Here is a 16237-nt window from a genome sequence, read left to right on the forward strand (position 1 = left end):
CAGGACTGATACTTTGTAATTGTGTGTATGGAGACACCATGTGAGAAGTTCCTAGAATGTAGAAAATCGATTCTAATGATAGAATCTGGAAACTGAATACAGGAAGGAAAACTTGCCTGTGGCATTACAACCTCCTTGCTGCATGTTCCACGAGTCTTCGGGTGATCTTGGGAACAGCATCAGATGACAGTGGGCTGACTGTAGGCTTTAGAACAATAAATGCTGCCTCTGAAAAGATAGGTCAACAGAGCGGAGTTGCTCTGGAGTACTTGAACCTAGTAATGAGGCCGGGACAATAGAGGAGGTAGGCATTATGGCTCACTGCCAGGCTACCACTGAGTATCTATATGTTGGCAGTAAAATCTTTAGTTAGGGAGAAATCCATTCCAGCCCCAGACTTAGTTACCAAGGCCCAGACTTCGAAAGCATGGCAGAAGGAAAGAGAAGGGGTCCCCAGGTGGCTCGGTCAGTTACGTGTCTGACTTAGGTTTCAGCTCAGATCCTGATCTCAGGGTTGTGGAATAGAGACCTGCATCTGGCTCCGTGGTGCTCAGAGCAGAGTCTGCTTGTCCCTCTCCCTCTGCTCCTCCCCCCTACACATGCGCTCTCTCTCTCTTCCCCCCTCTAAAATAATAAATAAATAAAGCCCTTTAAAAAATGAATGGAAAGAGAAGCACTAAGGTATTAAAATCAAACTTCCATTTCTTAAGTGACCTTCCACAATCTACTTGATCTCTGCACTTTGGTTTCCTTATCCCCCAAAGGGGGTTACAAGAGAAACCTCCTGGGATACCAGAGCCACTGCTAATGTTTAAGAAAGTTCTGTGTGAATTAGTAAAGGGCACCTGCTCTGAGCTGTTGCCGTTCCTCCAACTAGTGGCTTGGCAAAGAAGAGCATTTTTGTGTCAGTGTACAGGTGTCTCTTCCTTGTGGCAGTCCTAGTCAGGGACAAGACTACTTGTCCTCAAGTACAGGAAGCAGACTGCACAACCATTCGTTTTGGCCCAGTGTTGATGTCAAGATTGAAGAATGCCACGTATTAAAACCCAAGCTCTGAAACAGAAAGTGCTCATAAAGTGCTCATAAATGTCAATTCCCATGTCTAAAAATCTCTCCTCTCTTTCGTCCCTCTTTTATTTCTCCCAGGCCATTATTAAGTAGGATGTCCTTACCCTTAAAGACAGAGAGATGGGCCCCTTTGGCTCCTACAAGAGTCTCCGCTTCAGAACCGGAACTGGACAACTAAGAATCCTATACCCTGCTCTCATGTAAGGGGACCTCCCCCCACACACACACCTGTGCCATTACTCCTAAAGTGTTCTTTCCTTTTAGGGGTGTCCTGGGTAGATGCTGAGGGAGCCCAAGTTCAAGGAGCATGAAATACAGCCACCCTTGTTAATGTGCCAATCAACCTGGTCAGTCCCAGCTGTAAAAAACAAATGAGTAAAACCTGCTTTCCCTTGTTCCTTATATTATGTCAGTACCTGGCTGTTGTTTATGTTGAAAGAGTCAACAGAAGGCAGGCAAGGGACCAGGGGACATGATCAGTGTTTAAGGGGTGTGATTTACTACTCAGCGATGTGCCAGTGATGTGGCATGAATTAAAAACAAGGAGTCTTCCAGGAGAAAAGATTCCTTTAGAGATGTAATTAATTGACCTGGCTTGAGTCTCTACTTTCCCAGAGAAGTAGTTGTCAGTGAAGTGCTGTCAACACTGCCCTGGCTGTAATTATTATTCAAGTTCATGCTGCAAAGTCATCTTCACTTAGAATTCTAGCATTCGCCATGAAAAAATTCATAGGTTAGGCTTTTGTATTGCCACATGCCTTGGGATTTATCCTCAGAATTAGGAAGCAAACATAGCCAGCAATTAGTTTCAACATTTGTTTCCAGAAATGAATTTTTCCCCTATCTGTCAGATTTGGCTCAGGGTTCTTTTTCAATTTAATCTTTGTTAGCGGCATGAAAAACTGTTAAATGTTCAAGCATAAGCAAGTCATTACTTCATATCTAAACCCTAGAGAGCTGCTGGTTGTCATGGTAATGTGACTGCACGTGTGAAGTAGGCATTGGCAGCCTCACATTTTCATTAAAATACCATGCATATTTGCATGAACTCCTGCCCAGAGCATTGTTACTGGGTTCCATTCTCCCCCAGCCCCATTGTGCCATAATAGTGCCGAGGGATTTCTTATTTCAGAACCAAGCTTGCTAGGGTTTGTTGCATTTATTATTGATCTGTCTCAGAAGGAAGTTGAGCTGTATTCAAAGCTCACCATGTGTGAATGGAGAGCTGACTATAGGTCTGTCTTACTCTTCCCCTGAACCATGTTTTTTTTCTACTGAATAGTTTTAATTAGTTTCTTTATTTTGCCTCCCCCCATACTCCTATGTCTTCCTTCAAATATCTCCCTCTGGACTTGTAATGTTGCCATTACTCTTGATGATGTAAGTTTCTGTTCAGTTTACCACCCCGCCTTCCCCATGACTTCTTTCCAGGACCTCCATTAGTTTGCTTTGGGATTAGGGCCATGATCATATTAATACATCCACTTGATCATTTTATTTACTCAATTGATAAATGTTTATTGCATGTTTACCGTATGGTAGCCTAGGTGTTGGATCCCAGATACACAAGGGCAATAATTAGTAAGAGATATAATATGCCTTTGCTGCCTATCCTGTGCTTGATTAAATGGTCTATGTATTGGGGTGCCTGGGTGGCTCAGTTAGTTGGATGTCTGCCTTCCAGTTAGGTCATGATCCCGGAGTTCCAGGATCAAGTCCTAAGTCAGGCTCCTGGCTCAGCGGGGAGTCTGCTTCACTCTCTGACCCTCCCCCACCTCCTACTCTCTCTCTCTCTCAAATAAAATAGAAAAAAATCTTAAAAAAAATAAATGGTCTGTATATCTTAGACAGCTACTTTCCACCAAAGGTTCCATCAGACCTGCCTGCAAAGGTTTGCAGTGTACTAACTATCTGTTGAGTCCCACAGATTATCAAATAGTATGAGTTTACTTTTGTTCCCACAACATTATTTAAACATTTTTTTGTTGATCTAAAGGCTTGAATCAATACACTAGGAAGTGTCAGTGCAGGGACAGTGTGGTAATATGCAGATTATAATGGCTATTGAATACGGTGTAACAAATATCAACTCTGTCTCTCTTCTTACACCCACACACAGATACACACAGCCTCATTCACACACACTAAAGTGAAGAAACAAGAGTCTTGATCCACAATTATAGAACTGCATTTTCTAGAATCTCATAGACGTTCCATATGATGCTTCACTGTACTTGCATAATTGCCTCTGTTCATCCTGCTCCTTATACTTGGGAATTTCCACCAAACACCTGGAGAACACCTCATCTTGCAAAATTCTCTGCAAATATCACTTCTTGTTTGAAGTGTTTTATAACAATAACAGGAAATGATGGAGAAGAACTTACAGTGAATGTATTTTTTTTTAAATTCTGGCAGTAAATTCCAGCACGTGTGTGTATGTGTGTGTGTGCGTGTGTGTGTATGTGTGTGTGTGTGTACATATGTGTGTATATAGAATGGAGGTATTGGAATGCAAAGGCATTTATTGTCACAGATTGTGTTAATAAGAAATTTGAAAATGTGGCATTACATAATACACATAAAGCATTTCACATGATATTACCACATAAGAGGAGAACACAAAGTTTTGCCACAAAGGCAAGATAGGAGAGTTTCAAGGATGAGCTGATTGATAGTGTGCAATACATCAGAAAACAAAGAGGATGAAATTTGGGAGAAAATTATTGTGTTGGAAATAATTAATCGTAGAAAATCAAATGTGGCCTATAAAACATGATTTAGTCTGCAAATATTTATTATTAACAACATACACAGTAACATTGTTTTATGATGCTAAATGATAATAAAGGATATAAAAGAAAGCTATACCTGGAAAGAAATTGACAAGATGATTTCTATATAGAAGCTATTAACAATGAGGGGCCTCTCTGTGGCTCAGTCAGTTAAGCATCTACCTTCAGCTCAGGTCATGATCCCAGGGCTCTGGGATGAAGTCAGTGGGGAGCCTGCTTCTCCCTCTGCCTGCCACTCCCCCTGCTTGTGCGCTCTCTCTCTCAAACAAATACAATCTTTTTTTTTTTTTAAAGAAACTATAATAAACAATGGATAACAGATCCATTCCTTTAAGTTTGTCCCTTCAAAGGCAGAAAATAATTACACTATATATATATGGGTATAGGTAATATAGATATGGATATAGATATAGTTTTCTTGGTCTTGAAAAGTATCTAGTTAAAAAAACAAGCTTGAGACTTGGGACGCCTGAAAACTTTATGAGACCTTGTTTTGTTTTGTTCTCTGTCTGATAGGCCATGATACTTTGGATGCATTCCCAGTTGGGGGTCGGTGAGTCTGGAGATAAGCTTTATGGTTTGTCCTGCTAGGTCTGCAGACTACGAACACAGCAGTAGCTTCCAGTTCATCTCATAGAAGAAAGAAAGTCTCTTCTTGGGTGCAGATAGCCTTTCACCCACTTTCTCATAAAAATACAAGATTTGGGCTAAGGTTCTTAAGGTATTCAAATAATTGTCCCCAAGCATCTGGAAGGTGTTGCATGGAGGGGAAAAGCAGGAGAATTGGGGGAAGGTGAAAAGAGAGGAAGTCTAATACATCACTCCTTTTACTGCTCTAGAGGGAAGGCCTCACTGGGGGTTGGGGGGGTTCCCAGTATGCCCTCCTCACACACCAAGTTCTTGGCCTCATCTCCCACCCTCTACTGAATTCCACCTCTTTCCATTTTTTCTAGAACCAGTCACACTTTCCTACAAAAATACTTAGTCTCCCTATATCTCATCAAGTGTGTTGTAAAATTATCAAATTCAGAGGTTACATTTGCAAGGGTTTTTTTTCTCTGTTCAGTTACTTTTTGCTCTGTAGAAGTGTATCCACGTCCCTTTGTCCATTGCTCCCTTGAAGAAAGGCTGATAGATTCTGGTCCCATACATAAAGGGGTGAGGAGAAATACTGGGCATCTTTCGCTATCTCCTGTGAGTGTACCCTCCCAGCCATGATATTCAACCATGTCTGTATTTAGAATTACCTGGCAAGCTTGCAACAAGACCCATGCCTATACCCATCTTAAACCAATTAAATTAGAGCCCTTGAACATGGGTCACGAGTATCACTTGTCTGTTTATTTTGTTTTCAAGTTGCTCTGGTAATTCTAATGCATGGCCCAGTTTGATGACCACTGCCCTAGACAGTACTTCTTAATCTTCCAAGGCATGTAAATCATCTGTAGATTCTATAAAAATGCAGTGGAACCTGAGATTGTGTCTTATAGCAAGCCCCCAAGAGATGTGAATACTGTTAGTTCTACTATTGGTTCTACACTTTGAATAGCTAGGTTCTAGAATGCTTAAAGTTCATCACATCTCACCATTTAATTGTCATCTGAAATATGTCTCTTCCTACTCAAGCTCCAAGTGGGAAAAATTATTACTATCCTGTGAGCAAGCCCTGGTTTTAGATCCTAAAAAATATCTATTAGAAAATAAAGAGCATCTTGCCATGTCAGAAAATTTACAACTCACTATACCTGCTTAGTACAGCTGATCCAAATCTTTAACTTCAGTTGAATAAATTAGTGGTGTTTATTGTCCATTGTGGTGCTATGGAACTCTTTTTGTGTGTCCTACAGAGACAGGAACAGATCTAGTACAGTTCTGGATTAGGACTTTGGAAACTGGATTCTAGTCTCAGCTCTGCTGACTTATCCTAATGAGGTCTTTCTGAGCTTTTAATTTTTTTTGTTTCTCATGATGACATCTTTGGAAGCACAATGTGGGTTCAAACCCACCCTGGTAGGTCAAAGAAGCCCCTCAGAGGAGGAGAATCCATAAAACTGAGTATGATTTAGTCACATAAAGAAGCCAGAGGACAGAATGAAAGCACATACACAAAAGAGAGAAGACAGAGCAGTATGACAAATTCTACAAGGAGATTGGGATGACCAGATTGGAGGTGCCATTTAGGGAAGGGATGAGACGGACATGAGGCTGGAGAGAGGAGGGCCATTTCATTAAATGATAATTTGAACATCTGTTACACATCTACTGTCTCACTTTGCTATCTGCTTTATATACATTATTTCATTTAATTCTCCCACAAACTCCTCAAGAGGCAGGCACTGAAAAAAAATTTTTTTAAATATTATGAAGTGGCTTAGAAACCATAAGGAATTGAAAAGACTGTTACTTGACTTAGGTCCTGTAGCTAATACATGATAGAGCCAAGTCTTTATCTCTCTTGAGTCCATGCTCAAGTCCATACTACAAGCTTGAATAGAGAGTCAAAGATGAGTTTTAAACACAGGAAAAAGATACTCTTTTTTTTTTTTTTTCCATTTTCAGAGAGATTGTCCCAACCACATGATTGGACAGGGCAAAATGGAGGCTTGGAGACCAATTAGGATTCCTCCTATGAGTTGTTACAGTCTCATGGGTTTATCAACATCGTTTGAGAACTGAGAATGTGTCTTATTTTTCTTTTGGTTATCAATACCTAACACAGTTTGGGGAATATAGTAGATATTTATTGAGGGACTAAATGACTACTATTTGAATTACGTAAAAGAGAAATTATGAACACCTAAACTAAGGCAGTGGCAGTGGGGTTAGAGGTGGAGTGGATTAGAACACTAGATGAATACATTTCTGCCAGGCAAATAAATTAATGTTACTTTTAACGCCAACATGTTTGAAATTCAGAGGGCTTTTCTAATATTGTTAAGTCAAAGGATACACTCAAATGGTGGATATATCACACACCACTGGAGGACAAAAAAGGAAGTAATGAGGGTAATGAGCCATGAGCACTGTTGGAAATCATTCCATGCAGGAAGCCTCATCCTCTGGATCAGGCAGGTAGGATGGCTGCAGACTAGGAAATGTGATGTAAAGCTCTGATTTTCAGGTCAAAGGATTGTTTTCAGGGGTGCCTTAGTGGCTCAGTTGGTTAAGCTTCCAACTCTTGATTTCAGCTCAGGTCATGATCTCAGGGTTAAGGGATAGCCCAAGGTCAGGCTCTATGTTCAGGAGCGTGGAGTCTGCCTGAGATTCTCTTTCTCTTTGCCCCTCCTCCACCTCGCTCTCTCTCTCAAATAAAAAAATAAATCTTTTTTAAAAAGATCGTTTTCAGGACTCTGTTTTGCAGGAGAAGGGATGAGACATTGGTTAAATCAGAGCCTCTTACTTTTCATTATGACAACAGAGTAATGGTGCAGGGAAGAAATGAAATGAGAATGAGAACAGCCCTTTTAAAACAATATTTTTGTTCTCCAAATTTCAGTATTGATTAGACTGTTTTTAGTGCAAGAGCAGCAATGCGTCAATCATATTTATAATTGAGTTTTAACATGTGAATCTGGTGACTTATCGTCATCTGTAAATTTCCCTATTATGAAAATATTAATACTGATATTGGAGATTATTAACACTTAATGTTATATTATATTATAAAATATATAATATAAAAGCCACTAGAAAATTATTTACACATTTGTATATTTTAAATTTTCTGTAATGAATATATATAGGTTTTATCATTGGCAAATGGCTGAAATTGTTGTTTTTCATGACTCTGAAAGTATATTGGCCAATGATTTTTATTTAGGAGTTAGGACTGAGAAGAGGTTCTTAAATTTAAAATGAGAAAAATCATTTTTAGTGCTTTAATAGATGGAATGCCAAATTTAGACTCTGAACACAATTTTTCAAAGGTTTCTACTGGAAAAGAGCAGCCTTGCTTCCACAAAACTGGTCCAAGCAAGAGGATATACACAGTACTAAATGTCCAGCACCTGCTATGGATGATATTTTGCCGAACAATCTTTGGAAGAGCATTTGTTCTGCAATAACTGTCATGTACAGACAGAAGCAGGACAAAATGAAAGTTGTTTCAGTTTCCTTCTATTCAACTTAGAGACTATAATAGCAAGAACACAAACTACTAGCTAATCTAAATATATAAGTTCCTGAGACTTTGCTAAATTTTGTTTGTTACTCAGAATACACCAGGCATTTGGACAAGGTGATGCTGTTACCAAATCTGGATATTTCAGTAAATTGAGTGATTGGGTGGGGTCACAGAATGGACATTTTCTTTTTTGGCAAGTTTCAGAGCATCATAAAATGCTGTGAGCTAAAACAGAATTTAAGGAGAGTGTGGCTTTTTTTTAAACTATATATTTTTAAAATTAACGTATAAGGTATTATTTGTTTCAGGGGTACAGGTCTCTGACTCATCAGTCTTATATAATACCCAGCGCACATTACAATACATACCCTCCCCAATGTCCATCATCCAGTTACCTCATTCTACCACCCCCTCCCTCCAGCAACTCTCAATTTGTTTCCTAAGATTAAGAGTCTCTTATGGTTTGTCTCCCTCTCTGGTTTTGTCTTGTTTCGCTTTTCCCTCCCTTCCTCTATGATCCTCTGCCTTGTTTTTTAAATTCCTCCTGTCAGTGAGATATGATAATTATCTTTCTCTGATTGACTTACTTCACTCAGCTTAATACCCTCCAGTTCCATCCACTTGTTCTGAATGGCGAGATTTCTTTTTTTTTTTTTTTGATGGCGTGTAGTATTCCATTATATATATGTAACACATCATTATCCATTCACCTCTCCATTGATGGACATCTGGGCTCTTTCCATAGTTTGGCTATTGTGGTCATTGCTGCTATAAACATTAGGGTGCAGATGCCCCTTCAGATCACTACATTTATATCTTTGGGGTAAATACCCAGTAGTACAATTGCTGGGTCATAGGTTAGCTCTATGTTCAACTTTTTGAGGAACCTCCATACTGTTATCCAGAATGGTTGCACCAGCTTGCATTCCCACCAACAGTGTAGGAGGGTTCCTCTTTCTCCACATCTTCACCAACATCTGTCATTTCCTAATTTGTTAATTTTAGCCATTCTGACTGGTGTGAGGTGATATCTCATTGTGGTTTTGATTTGTATTTCCCTGATGCCGAGTGATATGGAGCACTTTTTCATGTGTCTGTTGGCCATCTGGATGTCTTCTTTGCAGAAATGTCTGTTCATGTCCTCTGCCCATTTCTTGATTGGATTCGTTGTTCTTTGGGTGTTGAGTTTCTTTATAGATTTTGGGTACTAGCCCTTTATCTGATATGTTGTTTGCAAATATCTTTGGAGAGTGTGACTTTTAAAAAAAGTAGGCATGAATTCAAATTCAGGTTCTACATCTTTCTAGCTGGATGCGTGAAGGCAAGTTACTGAACCACCCTCAGCCCTGTTGCCTTTACTGCAAAATTGGGGTAGTTTTTACATAGCTAGACACATTGTTGTAAGGATTAAGAAAGACTGTGTAAGTAGAGCATTATCTTTTCTTAAATTTCTTGTCCAATAATATGCATTTCTTCAATGCAAGAATACCAGACAAAAGGCCAACTAGACTCTGATTTTTTTGAGTATGGTACTTTGCAAAGTTACCTATCCTACCGTTGAATACTCCTTCTACTTTATAATTTCTCTTTGGTCATTTTGTTGAAGTGTTCTGACCCTCTGACTGACCCACCTGTTTTTAGTTCTGCATTTGTCTGATTTTGCATTTAATGAACTGCTTTAATTCTACAGTGGAGGAGGAAAAAGCCAAAACGTGTTAGTCTTTGCTCTCACAGCTTATAGTCCCGGTGGCAAAACCAGGCAATAGATAAATACATAAAATGGAACCAGAGATCAGGAAGATGTAAACTAAGCTAATGACAAATATTTGTTGAAATGCATTGAGATCAATTCAATCAAATCATTGCCCATACCTGGGCCTGAAATTCTAGGAACATAATCCTTAATATTATGTGAGTCTTCAGTATAAGGAAAATGGCCCTTACTAGATTTTTTTTATTTTCAAAATAATAAATTTATATATTTAGAAAATGAAGGACAGAATTACAAAATAGAAAGGAATAGGTTCCTCTTCTCCTTGCCAGCTTCACTTTCTGGACGTGATTACTTTGAATCCTTTCTACTTTTATTTCTCCTAGTGGTCACCTCCATTATTATCAGCAAAATATTTATAATTTTATTGCTTGATCAATTAAATGCGGATAGCATCTATTTACTTACCATAATGAAAAATGAGATGTTAACTGATTCACTATTTGCCATTCTACATTTGACAGTTTTTGATGATTCTATTACTACATATCATTTCTTAAATATTTATGTCAATTTATGAAGTGTACCAAACTCTACCTTTTTTTTCAGTTTTTTTTCCCAACTTTATTGAGGTAAGATTGACAAATATAAATAGTACATATTTAAGGTGTGTGGACTAATGTTTTGATACACACTTACATCGTGAAATCATCACCACAATCAAACTAATTAACATATCCATCACCATACATGGCTATTATGTTCTTATCTTTTCTTCTGTTTTTTTCTTCTTTTTCCCTTCTTTCTTTCTGTGGTGAGAACACTTAAGATTTACCCTCTTAGCAAATTTCATGCATGTGATAACAGTTGAAGGAGACAAACAACATGGACTCCATCTTTGGCCCTCCATCTTGTTCATGTCTGCCCAGTGACCTTCCCAGGGCTTAGAGTTCCAGGCCCCGTGGAGGGTAATGTATGCCCGGATAGGAATGTGGGAAGGCTGATCTTAGTTACAGTGGCACACAGAAGGCTCCACTTTAGGAAACTCGTAGAGATCTTCTGGCGCACAGCTGTACCACTTTAGATAACTTCCCTATGACCTCATCACCATGTCCCTCACTCCATAAGACCTGGCGATTAAGTTTGGAACTGGGTACAGAATGGCTGCTCACAGCCTGGATCCCCACTCTTCCCGATCTCCCCCCATCAGTAAGTTACCCTGAATTAAACGCTGTATAAATGGTATAGAGTGCTTGTTTTGTTTTGGGTCTTAAAGTACCTTCTCAGTAGGAGGATATGTTACTGACCCTCCTGCAACATCTAAGAGCAGTATTGTTAAGTATAGTTGCATTGCTGTGTATTAGATCTTTAATCTCTAGATCACTTTGAGCAGTATGAACATTTTAATATATTAATTCTTCCAATTCATGAATACAGGTGTCTTTTTAATTACCTATGTCTGCTTTAATTTCCTTCATCAGTGTTTTATAATTTTAAATTATACAAATATACAAGTCTTTCACCTCTTTGGATTATTCCTAAGTATTTATTCCTTTGGTTGCTACTGTGAATGAGATTATTTTCTTAATTTCCTTTTTTGATAGTTTGTTGTTTGTGCATAGAAATATGACTAAGGGGTGGCTCAGTCAGTTAAGCGTCTGCCTGCAGTTTGGGTAATGATCCCAGGGTCCTGGCTTGAGCCCCACATTGGGCTCCCTGCCCAGCTGGAGCCTGCTTCTCCCTTTCCCACTCCCCCTGCTTGTGCTCGCTCTCTCTCTGTCAAATGAAAAAAATAAAATCTTTAAAAAAATGACTGATTTTTGTATATTGATTTTGGATTTTGCAACTTTACTGAATTCGTTTCTCCTTTTTAAAAAAAAAAAGATATTATTTATCTATTTGAGTGAGAGAGAGAACAAGAGAGTGAGCAACTAAAAGAGAGGGAGAAGCAGACTCCCTGCTGAGCAGGGAGCCCAATGCAAGGCTCCATTCCAGGACCTTGGGATCATGACCTGTGCCAAAGGCAGACATTTAACAGACTGAGCTACCCAGGCACCCCTGTTTCTTATTTCTAGGGTTTTTTTTGTTTTTTTTGGTTAAGTCTTTAGAGTTTTTATACAAATGATCAATTATCTGCAAACAGAGGTAATTTTACTTCATACTGATATGGTTGCCTTTTATTACTGTTTCTTGTCTAGTTGCTCTGGTTAGGGCTTCCAGAACTGGGTATCTTTGCCTTATTCCACATCTTAGAGGGAAAGCTTTCAGTCTTTCACAGTTGAATATGATGTTCACTCTGAGTTTTTCATATATGGCCTGTATTGTGGTGAGGTAATTTCCTTCTACAGCTACCTTGTTAAGAGCTTTTGTAAAGAAAAGATGTTAAATTTTGTCAAATGCTTTTTAGGCACTTATAATCATGTGGGCATTTTTTTCTTCCATTGTGTTGATGTGGTGTATCACATCAATTGATTGACATATGTTGAACCATTCTTGCTTCCCAGGAAAAATTCTACTTGGTCATTATTGTGGTCAACTTTATGTGTCAACTTAACTTGTCTCAGAGATGTCCGACAGCTGGTAAAATGTTATTTTTGGGTGCATCTATGAAGGCATTTCTGGAAGAGATTAGCATTTAAATTGGTAGACTGAGTAAAGATCTCTCTCAACTATGTGTATGGACATCATTTAATTTGTTGAAGGCCTTAGTGGAACAAAAAGGTGGAGAAAGAGTGAATTTGCTCCCTTTGTTTGAGCTAGGACATACATTTTTATCCTGCTATGGTACATTGGCCCTCCTAGTTTTGGGGCCTTTGGACTTGATCTAGAATTCACATCACCAGCTCTCCTAGTTCTCAGGTCTTTAGACTTGAACTGTATTACATAACAACTTCCCTGATTCTCCAGCTTGCAAATAACAAATTGTGGGTCCTCTTGGTCCCTATAGTTACATGTGCCAATTCCTATAATCTCCTCTCATACAGATATTTGTCATATTGGCTCCTTTCTCTGGAAAACTCTGATTAAGGGGTGCCTGGGTGTCTCAGTCAGTTAAGCATCTGTCTTTAGCTCGGGTCATGATCCCAGGGTTGTGAGATCAAACCCCATATCAGGATCTCTGCTCAGAGGGGAGCATGTTTCTCCCTCTGCACTCTCCCATGATTGTGCTCTCTCTCTCTCTCCCCCACCACCATGTTCTCTAATAAATAAATAAAATCTTAAAAAGAAACTCTGATTAATAGTCACAGTATTTGATCCTTTTAATGCACTGTTGAATTTGGTTTACTAGTATATTATTAAATTTTATCTTTCTTTTCCTATCAATTTTATTTATTTAAAAGATTTTATTTATTTATTTGACAGACAGAGAGACAGCAAGAGAGGGAACACAAGCAGGGGGAGTGGGAGAGGGAGAAGCAGGCTTCCTGCTGAGCAGGGAGCCTGATGTAGGGCTAGATTCCAGGACCCTGGGACCATGACCTGAGCCAAAGACAGGCACCTTAACGACTGAGCCACCCAGGTGCCCCTTTTCCTAGCAATTTGAGACAGTATTTCTCAACTTCCTATTGCATAAGATGAAGATATTAGCATGTTTATAATTCTGTCATTTTATTTGTTCTCCCTTCTCAAAACCTCTGCCAGAAATACATATTGTTTTTCTGCTTGGGGGGAGTGTTAAAATATTTGTAAAGTAGTTGGCCCAAGGAAGCTACCACAGGATGGAGACTTAATAGAGATTTGGGTCAGAGCTAGGGATGAAAAATACAAACAACTGGCCTCTTCTATGTCCTATGTGCTTGGACACACACTCAACTTCCTGGACAAAAACTAATCTTAAAATGGAAGAATCATTATGCATGACAGATTTTTTTCTTCAATTTTGAAAGTGTATGTAGACATCTATAGGTAACATTATTGCATCTAAAAAATGGGCAGTTTGGTCTCAAGGGGACTCTACACTTACAATGCAATTTGCTTGTGATAAACCGGAAGAGAAAAAAAGGAAACATACATGTTTCTAGTACAATTTCTTAAAAAGAATATATGTAAGGGTGTTTATAAGCATTGTATAATAATTCAGGGGATATTTTTTCCCTGCAAATATGAGTATGCTTTTTAAATTAAAACATCTTATTATACATTTTAATGCCCCATATGAAAAAATCAAATAATATATTCAGTAGGTCATAATGTTTGCATAACATCTTTAGAACATTATGAAAATAAAGCAATTCCCAGTTTTGACTAAGGACATTGGCTGACATTTTACTTCCAACATGTTACATTCTGTTTTTATATTTTTAAACAATGGCAAAAATTCAGAATAGGAGAAGCCAAGCTGCTCTTGTTGGCTCTGGATATGCCTTGCTTTTGTGAGTTTCAGTCAAATATTTGACACCAGTTCAGCTGACTTTTTGATTGTTAATTTCAGAAATGGGCATAATCCCACTTATGTAGTTCAGATGTACTTCTCTAAGTTCTCCAAGAACCATGTCACTATTTTCAAAATGAAGATTCACATAACACAATCTTCTAGTTAGAAATGATTACAATATGGAAGAAGAAGCAAGGTTTTAAGTCAGGCAGTCTAGATTTGAGTTCTGACTTCCTAACTTTTAGATCTTGGGCAATTAACTTGAGCTCTCTAATCTCGTTTCTTTGAGTGAAAAATAAGGATGGTAATACTCATCCTATGTTAGCCATAGGATCTAGCAAATCATAGTCATAACCATAATTGGTCGTAATCAGAATAATGAGAGGAGGAAGGGCAGTGGCAGTTATGGAAGGAGTGATAATAGCAGTAACAGTACTAATAGAAAGTAGAAGTCCTGTGAATAATGTTTACAGTAACATTTACTGAATTGCTTTTGATGTATCAGCTAGTATCTGAAGTAGTAGACTATCTAAATCGATTACAACCTTGCAGCAAACTTATAGCCCTAAATCTTTAGATCTGAGCGGAAGTGGACAAAGGAGGCAAGAGAAAGATATTGCATATTATTATGACATGACCCAGGTAGAGAAGGAGCAGATCGCGAAAGACCGCTGAGAACTTTGGATGTTAGTGAGCGAAGTGACAGTGACAAAGAGGAGACTTAAGATGCCTAGAAAGAGCCCCAGGAGCAGCTTGATGGCAGGATTTGGTAAAGTTTTCTAGAAGAGGAAGTTCAGGTCTGAACTGAGAGACTGTGGGCTGTTCCTTCTCACTTAGGTTTTCTATCTTTGGAAATTTTCATCTTCCTCCATAGCTGAAATAAATACGATCTTTTTCATATTGATTTTTCAGTGGTGTCTTTGGAAAAAAATACATTTGTAATATATTATGATACAGTATTGCTAAGATTAAATTTTTATGGTTGTCATCTAGTTTCTCAACAATTTTCATTAAAATTTGTTAATTTAGGTTCTCTTTAAATATCATAATAAAATAAAAATAAGTAAATATGCTGCTTAGTTAAAACTTTTTTTAAAGTTCTATCTTATTCATCTCTGTATCCTCAGATATTATTGGCACAGTACCAACAGCTGGAAGATGAGAGAGGATAAAAAAGAAGAAAGAAGGAAACAGTGATCATGATAATAAATTTCATTAAGCATCTGATGAATGTTTGTGCAATAGCATTTGGTGGTTTGTTGTTATTCAGGTCCTTTTTGAGGGAGAAAGAAATACTACTTCTTACAGTTTTAGTGATAAACTGATGGTATTTATTAGACAATTACTTGGTCTTGGCTGCCATTGAAGTGAGTAAGAAAAGTCACTCGGAAAAGTCTCTTATGTATCTCTTGACTCAAGCATTTAACCAAAGGCAGTTGAAGAGCAGATAGTCAAATAATTAAAAACCACAAGTGGGGTAGAATAATTAGTTACAATAAAATTGAAGAAAAAATGCTATGATCATAATTCTGTTCGTAATGTCCATATTCATAAAAAATGGCTAGAGAAGGAAAACAGTAGAAAAATGCTAACATTTCTTGTTGAGGGCTGAGATTGAATATTTTTTCATTTGTCTCTTCCCTGAAGTGTGTTTATATTACTTTGATAAAGAAAAAATGTAACAAAAGAAAAATAAATTTCTAAGACTGCAAAGATAGATCAAGCCTTTGCAAAGAGGCTCTGTTTTAAAACACTTGCCAGTTTTATAAAATTGGACTCCAGAGTCAAAGCATTCAAGTTAGGAAGGAGTTAAAATCCAAGAACTTCCTTAGCTTCTCTGACAGAATTGATAGTTATCATCCACTCCTATGAGTATTATCATATGTAAATAGCCCAATGTGCAGAATATACTGAGACTAGATGGTAAAACAAAAAGAACAGAAACATAGTGTAAATAAAAATCTAGTAAGGACAACCAACCTTGCCAAAGCACCATGTCCCAAATGTTCATCTAGCTCAAGTGGGTCTTCAAGGAGGATTCCTGGGCACTCAAGCAAATGGGTAAAAATATTCAGACAAACAGGATGCCTGGTTGACTTAGTTGGTAGAGTATGCATCTCTTTATCTCAGGGTCGTGAGTTCAAGCCACACGTTGGTGTGGAGCA

The 16237-nt window shown here is 38.2% G+C and overlaps 1 long non-coding RNA gene across 1 annotated transcript in view; it reads left to right on the plus strand.

Annotated features, from left to right (window-relative positions):
* LOC125079573 (uncharacterized) overlaps positions 1-15241 on the plus strand; it is a 60557-nt gene extending 45316 nt beyond the window's left edge. The window contains exons 2-3 of the long non-coding RNA XR_007121145.1: positions 6809-6935; positions 15200-15241. This is a non-coding gene — a long non-coding RNA (uncharacterized LOC125079573). The remainder of the gene's footprint in view (positions 1-6808; positions 6936-15199) is intronic.
* Positions 15242-16237: the final 996 nt, after the last annotated feature.

This window comes from Lutra lutra, chromosome 10, assembly GCF_902655055.1.
Source record: "Lutra lutra chromosome 10, mLutLut1.2, whole genome shotgun sequence".
Lineage (NCBI taxonomy): Eukaryota > Metazoa > Chordata > Mammalia > Carnivora > Mustelidae > Lutra > Lutra lutra.